The sequence below is a fragment of the Cyrtonyx montezumae genome, unplaced genomic scaffold, assembly GCF_038088225.1.
Source record: "Cyrtonyx montezumae isolate F1298 unplaced genomic scaffold, pur_monq_1.0 scaffold_5, whole genome shotgun sequence".
NCBI lineage: Eukaryota > Metazoa > Chordata > Aves > Galliformes > Odontophoridae > Cyrtonyx > Cyrtonyx montezumae.
Genome location: NW_027072056.1, coordinates 13,985,677 through 13,995,804, shown reverse-complemented (window position 1 = coordinate 13,995,804; position 10,128 = coordinate 13,985,677). Strand labels below are relative to the sequence as shown.

The 10,128-nt window shown below is 46.7% G+C and overlaps 1 protein-coding gene across 1 annotated transcript in view; it reads left to right on the top strand.

Moving 5' to 3' along the window:
* Positions 1-2,276: 2,276 nt before the first annotated feature.
* The window catches only part of LPP (LIM domain containing preferred translocation partner in lipoma), a 370,558-nt gene continuing 362,706 nt past the window's right edge, over positions 2,277-10,128 (top strand). The window contains exon 1 of the mRNA XM_065748152.1: positions 2,277-2,571. The gene's annotated coding sequence lies outside the window, so the exon portion shown is untranslated. The remainder of the gene's footprint in view (positions 2,572-10,128) is intronic.

Sequence of the window (10,128 nt, the reverse complement as noted above, 5' to 3'; positions counted from 1 at the left end):
AGCTTTAAGATCAGACTCCAGGAATAAGCACATCTAAATCTAGATTGAGACACTTAATTAAATCTTTATTAAACTTCCTTCAGTGCATGGACAAAACTCTCCCTTGTTTTGTGAAGCCAACAATACTCAAAAATGCATCACCCTTCCACACTTATGAGTGTGTTATTCTTCCTTTGCTTCAGCTTGAGTTGGTATTAGAGCTGGAGTGTACAGTACCCAGCTCCCTCTGTGCTCATTTAATTGCCCAGACTACCAAGATTTAAGCACATTATCAGTAGTGTTCTGGTGTTCTGAAGTCCTGAAGCAAACAGTTCAAGGAAAGTATCCTGCTTTGCACTGGAATGGGAAATATTCCCAGCTCCGATCCAGAATTTGAAGACCCAGAGGATGCAGCCTGCTGCCAGGCACTGTGAGCCCAGCCCAGCCAGGATCATATTCCCCAGTGTTTTGTCCCTGTACCTTTTGTAATCAATACCAACAGAAGACTTAGCATCCTCAAGGAGGTAAGTTTGGAGCAGATGTAATTTCCAGCAAAGCAAACTCTAGAAAACTGGATTCTCCTTTCACTTCTGCCCAGTCTCTTTGCTGAGTTAAACTGGACTTACTCTGAAGGTGTTCAAGAAATGGATTGATGTGGTACTTAGAGACATGGTTTAGTGGGTGATACTGGGTTGGTCGATGGTTGGACTAGATGTTCTTAGAGACCAGGACTCTGCAGACCTTAGGTTGGCAGGTTGGGGTACAGACAGCTTGCAAAGGTGACTGGGGGCCAACCAGTACACATCACCCAAGACACCCTGTCCTGCCCCCTGCCAACCCCAACTTCCTTCCCTCCTCCCCTCCCTCCCCCCCCCACCCCCCCCCCAGCAGAGAGCTATTTTGAGCTCTTGTTTTGATCTCCTTTGCATGTCAGTTACACTATTTTTGCACATATTTATTTTTATTGTTTTCCGGTGGTGAGCTCGCTGCCCTGCACTCTTGATCTTTTCCACTTCCTCTCACTTTCATGCCTTTTCTCATCGGGCAGGTGGGACAGGTGCTTGTGTCAGAGGCAGTGGACGATCCATGTCCCCCTTATGCTGCCACCCCCAGTGGAGATTGGGAGCTGGGGGGACCACAGGGATGTCCTCACTCTGCTGTGTGGCTGGGCACCTTTCCTGTTCCCCACTGTCACGTGAGGAAGAAGTGTTGACTCATGAGTTGTCACAGTGTGGGTTATGAGTAGGCAGGTGAATGCAGCAGAGAGGAAAGGTTTGCCCTTTAATCATCCAGTTTTAGAAATGGTAAGGCCAGCCAGGCTGTGCTGGAAGGGACCCTTTTGTGTCAGCTTTGACTCCCGGCTGAGGAAAGACAGTTTCCACCTGGAAAGATGAAATCTGACAATTTTTATCCAAAAATAGGGGGATGCGATGATATTTGTCAGCTGACGGGGAGGGAAAGAATAGGATGTCTCTTGAATATTTTTTAGAAAAACCCACCTCTCATCCCCATCTTTTTTGTTTCACCCAAAGTATGATTTTCTTCCACTGATCTTCAACTAGATTTAAAAAAATAAAAAAAAAATTAAATACAAAACTCCCTAAATCTAGGCAGGTATTGATGCCAGATGGCTTTTGCTCCTGTTCGACAGTTGTGGAAAAATGCACAACTCTGACCCACTACTGCACTCGAAGCTGTGCTTTAGTAGGGTTCTGTTGGAGCAATTCCCAATGCAACACAGACACAATCAGCATTCATATTTCTGTAGACATGGAACAAAAAATAACCAAAATAACCAAGTGATCTGGCTCAGAGCACATGGAGGTGGCAACTAGAGGTCAGAAAGCAAGCAGTGGTCCTGGTGAACCACTCACAGCTGGAGCAGAACCACCCTGGATGCACGTTAATCAACACCCATGGATTCAGCACAGCAGAGAAAGCTGCAGTAACAGTGGATCACTTATTGCTAATATTGTACCATTGGGTGGTTAGGGTGGGTTTACTTTCCAGATAGAGTCTCTTGTTCTCCTGCAGAGCAGCTGGGATCAGCCATTTGGGGAGATGAAGGAGTTCCATGCTGTGAATACCTGAGCTCATTCTGCAGCAGATCTCTGTGGCCAGCAGCTCCCTGCAGAAGATGCTCCTGGCCACTTGCTCGCTGCTGGCTGTAGCCCACATGCAGGGTAGCTGATTAGCAGGCAGTCAGGTGTCAAGTCCCCAGACACTCCCATTAGGGTCAGCAGTCCAAAGGGTCAGTTGAGGATCAGCTGTTTGTCATTCTTAAGGCTTAGTTTCTCATTTATAGCTGCAGGGAAAAGCAAGGACACCTGCAGCAGGGAAAAGCAATGATGAAAGCACAGAAGCATCCCATGGTGCTTAGACATAATGATAATACCAGTTCTGTCAGTGCTTGGGTTAGATAGCAGGGAGAAAGGCAATTCTGATTTACTCAGGTAAAGTTTGGACAGTCTAACTGGTAAATCTCAGCTCAACCTGCCTCTGGGCAGCAAGTGTGAGCGAGGAGCCTGGGATGGTGTGGACATGGGGATGTGGGGACACAGGTGTGGGGACGTGCCTTGGAGGAGATGCAAGGTAAGACAAGAAGCTTGTTGGCTCACCCCATCCTCGTGCTGGTGAATCTGCCTCTCGCTTTTTCCAAGTGTGAAATTCCTATGCAGAGAGTAAGAGGTTTCAGGAAATTTCTGCTCCTCTCAAAATCACTTCTGATTTTTCTAGTAAAAGCGTCTGCCAGCCTCCTGCCGCCAAGTTCCTTTTTTTTTTTTCAATGCATATACGATTCAAGCTGTGTTGGCTCCACTCCTGAAGTCTGGCAGGTGCTCAGTGACATATGTTCTGTGATAAATGTTTATTACATAAGTTCATTCAAGCTAACATGGATTTTGAGATACAGTCAGCTCTCATTATATAGCTTGCCTTCAGAGCTCAGTGTCCAGATTATGCCTTCTCTTGTACAGATGTCTCTCAGGGTTTGTCTGTTCCTTCCCTGATTTAGCCAAGCCTTGATTGGTTCATCAAGGTAGTTTACAAAGCATTCAGTCCAACCTGGGGGAGGGGAGGAAAAGGAACAATTATAACTTCAGCTTGTTCCAGCTCATTATTTTAATCACTGTGTATCGTATTTGGCAAAAACATGATTCTACAAATGTTAAAACTTGGGAGCTGTCATGACTCATAAACAGAGGGTCAGGTTTCACCCACCCCAAACATGGGTCCTGCCTGGAGGGGAATTGCATCACATTGCTATCTCTCTTCCTTCACTAGAGAAATCCCATCTGCTTCCTGCTGTTTCAAGATTATGGACACAGTTCACATTGTCCAAACTTCCACAGTGTGTTCACCTTCATCCAGGTTGTTCTGGAAAAACTTATTACAAACGTGTTACTTATTACAGCCACTTTGTGGGCTGTTCTTTGCAGGAAGATGAAATCATAAGTGTTGCAGTGTGGAATCTTGAGCATCCTCAGCAAGTCCAGAGGAATGCTGCTAACAAATTTATCCTTTCAATGTACATCAGATAGCAAAACACCAGGATGAATTCTTCCTTGCTTTGGATAAGGAGCCTGGTGTGGCAGTAGCCAGAGCTGCCCTTGGGCTGCTTCCCATGTCTGTGGCTTTGAGCCTTTTTCTGGGTCTCACAGAACCCCAAAGTCTTTTTGCTGACCAGATTTTGGATAAGGATATTGGCATGCATGTGTCCAGGAGCAATGCAGTGTGCTACCTTGAGGAAAGAAAAAGAAACATAGCCCTGATTTTACACAGGGCAGGGATCTCACTGTTTGATCTCAGGGATCCAGTTGATCCTGCATGTTCTCACTCTCAGTGTGACAAATTCTTGTGCAAACAGTATGATTCACGTAACATTTTGCAAAAGTCTCGTGGCTTTTGACTGTCTAGTGAGTTTGACCTTGTTGAAACAGGGCTGGGTTTTGGATGGCAAGAAGCAAATGTGACATTTTCTCATAGGGTCCCCTTCCTTAGGATAAGATCCTTCATAGGATCTGTGAGTTGGCAGACAAGAACATCAGAAGCATCTATAGGCAGGTAAAGGCTTGGTGCAAGACACTGCACTTTGCAAGGATGAGGCCCCTTCAGAACTCAACAAATGGAAAAGCAAACTGTGTGTTTTATACTTGATCAGTTAGGGCCAACAGCTATAATAATCATTTTTCTAGCTAATGTTTGTATCTTAACCAGCAATTTTGAGGCAAACACACTGCAGGTTGGCTTTTGCAAAGACTCTGTGCGTCCCTGGGTCCATGCATTTGTCTATCTTCCATCTGCTGGCTAAGCACCCTTACTCAGAAGCAAACAAAACTAAAGATGAAGCAATTCTGCAGATGGGAGGGTTTACAGTTAGGGGACAGCACTGGGGTATGACGTGTGGTTAGAGTTATAATGTATGTCTGGGTTATTATAGCTGATGTTACACGGGGGTTTGATACAGCTGTGTCAGATAGCATGCCAAGCCTTCACAGAATGCACCTATTTTAGAATGATGTGTGAACATATTCAAAGAATCTAAGGTTGAACTTGCTGAGCTGTATATCTCAGAGACTGGCATGTACTGCAACTCCAGGACGTCCTGAAGCATGCCTGGGAAAAGGAGAAACACAGAGGACTTCATCCTTAGGGTGTTTAGGATCAGAAATGCAGAGTGTCAGAGATCAGCTGTCCCTGCTCCTGCTTGACTTGGGCTGACTGTAATCAGTCTCATGTTTCAGAGGTGCGGAAGGGGTAAAATCTGGAATATAGAAGAGACAGAATGCAAAAGGGAAGAGAAGAGCACTAAGAGGAAAGTAGCGTCAAAGAAGACCCATTTTGGTCTTTGGTTTCTCTTGCATCTTTGGGAGGAATCCATGCTGCTAAACAATACATAGTAGAGAGCATGTGGGAAATATCTCCTGCACAAAGAGGAAGAAACACAAGCAGCACAGCAATTAACATGCTTTTTTAATTGGCACAAGCCGAAACTCCCCCTCCCTGTCTCTTGGAGCAAGCACAGCTACATTGGGCAGCCATCTCATGGCAAAAGCAAGGGGTCAGGAGATGTGCCCTGAGTTGTTTCTGTTGGGATGGGAGCATGCTGGAAGCAGGGATGGGAGCAGCAGGCATGGTGAGGTGGGACAAGACCTTCTTTGGAGTCTGGATAGTTTTGTGTAATAACCTGGGTTTGAGTAAGAGCATTGGAAATAGTAAACCAGCACTCCAGCAAGGGCTGAGCAATCAACCTGTCTCTCCTATGAACTTCTCCAGCCAGGCTGTACCCCTCTTTACTGTAAAATGTGTCCAACCCCAAGAGAAATCATATAGCACCTGTGGTGGCATTTGCATGCACTGCAAGGGTTTTGAGGTAGGGACTGTCCTTTGGTGGTTTGTGTTGGCAGCCTTCTGAGCCCGGTGTCCTGGTTGGGGAACACCTGCAAGGCAAAGCTTAACAAATGGGTGCCCGTTGAAGTCACTCAGAGATGAAGCATCTTTTCTCTGGCTGGGCAGATGACTCAGATCCAGAACAAATTAGAGTTAGTTTGGGTGGAAGTGTGATGTGAGCGTCTAGCCACCACCATGGGGAAGGTAGATCACATCGCTGTAGCTCCATTAAGAATGACGTGGTCACTCTCCACCCGTAGAGAATTTGTCCCAGACCTTTGTAGTCAGCTCCTTTGGGTAATTTGGTTTCTTTCTGCATAAGGACACCGGTTACAAATGCCTTAAGTATCAATGTGAGCCACGAATCAGTGGAGGTGATAGTTCTCCTTCAGCTGCCATCTAGCCCCTCTAAGCAATGTTTGATCACCAGCCTGCTTTCAGAGCATCCTTACTTCAAAAAGAGCTGCCACAGTGCTGAAACTAGAGCTAAGATCACTCTTCAGAGAAAAAATTAGAATGACATCCTCTGGGGTGTGACATTAACGTGGTGGCTATCATCAGACATTCTTCTGGTGAGGGCACCCCATTCCACAGGTGCTAGAGTGCTCTCCATTCCAGGATGGGTCATTTGGAGCATTTTTACAACCTGGAATCTGGGAAACTCAGTCTAAATTATTCAGGAGGGACAGTGAGGAATGAAAAAGTATTACTGGAGATGGATGTGTCAGGGTTTGTAGAATCACTCACCTATAGAATGCTCCAGAGCTCTGGGACTTGAGGTTAACAAGCCTTAATGGACTGTAAATGAAAAGCAGGAGGCTGCTTTGGATGGTTTGGTTTTCCCAAGAGACCAGGATTCAGGCTTTCAGGAATGAGCAGCTATATTTTCTTTTAGGAAAGAAGCAAATCCTGTTTCCTCTTCCTAAATATGTCTGGTCAATACTGCACTGAGTTACACATCCTTGGGTGAAGCCTTCAGAAGGCAGCTCTCCATGGGATGATCTCTCTCTACATGGGATGCCCCGGCAGAGCTGGCAGAAGCAGCCTCTCATCTGGGGAGTTTTGGGCACCGGGTCTCTGACTGTTGCAATCCCCAAAGCTCCCTGCAGAGAGATGCCCAGATACAGAGCCTCCAAAACCTCTGGTTGCTCCTGAAAACCCTGGTGTGTGGTGCTGCAGGGCTCACTTAGCTCTCTTACAGACCTTTGCTACTAATTATTCAGCCCCATCATCCAACCCACCGTTTTTCAGCTATTCAGTGGATTCTCCCCTTGTGCACCTTTACTCTGCTGCCTTCCTCATTCAGGATATGGATGCAGGAATCAGCCAAGACACTGCTGGTGGTGGATTAGACATTAAGTCATTTGCATTGACAGCCAATTAGTCGTGTAGCAGCAAAATGGGACACTCACACTGACTGTGACCACTGTTACCAATGGGAAGACCAGAAGGGAGCACTCCTTCCATCACATCATTACCATTCATGCTCATGACAAGTCAGCACATGGTGCTTGCTTGTTTCATGCACCTCTCCCTCATCATGGTGATGTGAAGGGACACACTGCATCACACTGCTGCTCTGCTGCTGCCTGCAAGGGGTGTTTGGGGTTTGACCAAAGGAAAACCACCCTCCTCAGGGAGAACTGATAAAGCCAGGAAGTGATTTTGTCAGAGCAGCTTGGTTAAGCACGTGGAGACAACTGCTCAGGGTCAGCCACAGATAATAAGCTTTTGGATGAGAAATCACAGTCCTTGGCTGTACAGTAAGGGGTGTATGCTCCCAGCATGCTCTCTGTGGATTATTGCAATGGCAGCACTCACTTCCCTTCTCTGGGAAAGAAACAAGAGCAAAGCAAGCAAGAACTAGCAGCAGATGGTCCCTCCTGTGCCCAGATCGTTCCAGCCAAAACAAATCTACATCCCCAGCTGAAGGGAAGGGTACAGGAATAGCACAGGAGTGTGACTCAGATCCAGTGACTCAGACAGCAAGGCGAGGGGAGAGCGGGAGGGGGAGAAGCAGAACCTGGCGCAAGAGCATCTTACGGGTGACAGTGATTATTGCTATTATTCCAACGAGTGCTTGCGGGCACCGACAACTCTCACTCCTGCTCCTGTTCTCATTCTTTTGGGGGGTGTTTTTTTTCCCTGTCTCTCCTTTTTCCCTCTGTGAGCAACCTCCTCTGCATCCTTATCAGCTTGCGAGCTGGTAAATAGCAGGCCAAACACTTGTGTGCCAGATATCAGATAGGCTCAGCTGTTTGCATGCCAGTGGAAAATGCCACATGCCTGTCCTCCCTGTGCTGGGGCAGCAGCGTGTGAGATTCCAGGCACAGTGCTGGGCTCGCCTCTCCCCTCCCTTTCTCCCCACAACAGTCAGTTGTGTTAAATGAGGATAATGTTTGCCCAACCTTAGCGAGTCAGATTTTGACTAATGAGCTCAAGTGCTGAACTGTTGGTGTTATTCTGTCAGAGCTGCCAGGCAAGTCAGGTTAGCTGCTGCCACTTACTCATGCATAAAATGTTTTTGTGGCCCTTGATTTAGCCACGGGGGGATGGATTCACGTCTTGATACCCCTTAGATGCTACGAAAGGCTTTGCAAAGCTCCTGAAAAGCATTATCACTGGAAAAACTAGGCCATTGGGTGAGATCATGCATTAAGCGCTAGGGGCTGGCTGAACAATCTGTCCCAGAAACCTTGGATTAGTGCTGGGCTGTGCTCTGGCCCTTGGCACGAGCACAGGTGGGATGAAGGGCCCAGATCCTTCCTGACCGCGTTGGAGGAGAATTCCCCTGTGGAGCAGCACTTGCTGACTCTCTGGGTACCCTGCTCTGGGCACAGGGGGTGTGGGGAGCGGGCAGCAAGTCCTGGGGAATCCAGGTCCTACTATGCACCAGCAGCTGCTCTGTTTTATTATCCCATAAACAGGCTGCCCAAGGAAGTGGTGGAGTCACTGTCCATGGAGGTGTTCAAGAAACATAGAGATGTGACACGGGGGAACATGGTTAGTGGGCATGGTGGGGGTGGGTTGGGGTTGGACTTGATGATCTTAGAGGTCTTTTCCATCCTTAATGATTCTGTGGTTCTGTGATCTTCTCTATCACTTCCCCACAACACCCAGACGGAGCTTGGAGGCTTCTAGTTTGTGCTGGACCCAAAATTTCTCAGTGCTAATACCACCAAATGGCAATTCTCCCATGACAGTATGCTCTACAAGCACTACTGTTGTTGTTACATGGCATTGGTGGTAGTGCCAACAACCTCCAGCAATATGATTGGCACACAGCTTGTGCTGCATGCTCATGTTGATCAGGGACTTTGAAAGGGTCTAATTATCTGGTAAACACCACTCTCATCAACTTTCAGTTAAATCAGGGACTCTAAATGAAGTAGGTTGTGACTGTCAGAGATATTTCATAGACATTTTGGACTTTTGGAGTGACCAGCTCAAGAGTATCATTCCTCTAAGGAACAGAGGTGCTTGAACATCCTGTGTTCTCTTCCTAAGAGTCCTATGTCTACCATGGCATTTGTAGACTCAGTAGAGCTGCCTGCGGACTTACAGCTTTCTCATCACATCAGCACCAGAGCCCTAAATCAGGGGCTACTCAGAGACAGAGCCAATGCACAGAGCTGAGCACATGCTGGCCCATGCACATGTTCACCAGCCAGCAAAGGCTTCAAGTGGCCCTACCAACACATTGTGTATCTGGGTTGGGGGTAACAGAGGGTCCAAAGCTGAAGGATCACTGGGCTTGGAAGGCCTTCTTTTTGGGGCAGCAGAGATGGAGGGCAGGCTTTAATAGCTCTGGTTGATTGCTGAAGGTATTTGGAGGGAAGAAATAGGTTGAATTTATGTATTAAAAATATATTGACATGATTATATAAACTATACAGGTATTTTTAACTTCGGTACCGACTCTGGGCTGCATTTAACTGAACAGGATACAGGAGGTAAAATATTATTCATGGCTGCATGAACAACTTCCCTCTTCTTTGCATATGGTGGTAAGGTCTCGACCCATTATAGACTGTGGTACTGCTATATTTTCACATTCATAATATTCTGGTTTTAAAAAAAAGTGATTCAGCAGTAATGCAAACTGCATGCACGTGTGGGTAACTCAAGGGGAACTTTAACGTAAAGCCCCTTCTCCCCAGTTACCCCTCCAGCCTTGCTATGGGCAAGAAAATTCAGCATGTTCTCTTCCATTTTTATTATTGTCCAACTTGTATAATGCCTAAAACATGCAAGAAGAGGGACAGCTCCCAAACCCCAGAGTCAAACTCTTGCTGGCCATGATGGGAGGGGAGCAAACCTGCTGTTCCCAGCCCAAGAGGATGCCTTAGGGGCATAGCATTTACAATCACATATATCAGCACATGTTCTGATGCTGTATCTGCCACACCATTGTTATAACCAGAGGCTGCTTCTGGGGGAAAGTTTGCGTGACCTAGATACAATCTTGTGGTTCTTGCAGAGAATATGTTGTCTAAGTCAAGAGATTCAGGTGGGAATCTGCAGTTATTCTATGCTAAACTCTGGCATGGGCTTCCAATATAAGCTCACTAAACAACCTTACGTTTCTGGGGTGCTAGCAAGGGTGACAGTACACTGCACAGATGAACAAGGCATTTCTATATGTAGAGTGGATTGGAACCAGAGGCTCAAAGGGTTACAACTAGGGGGAAGCATTAGACCTCTTTGCCCCTTACCCAGTTCTCAGCGACTTGTGCTTACCCAGAGCATCTGTTCCAGAAA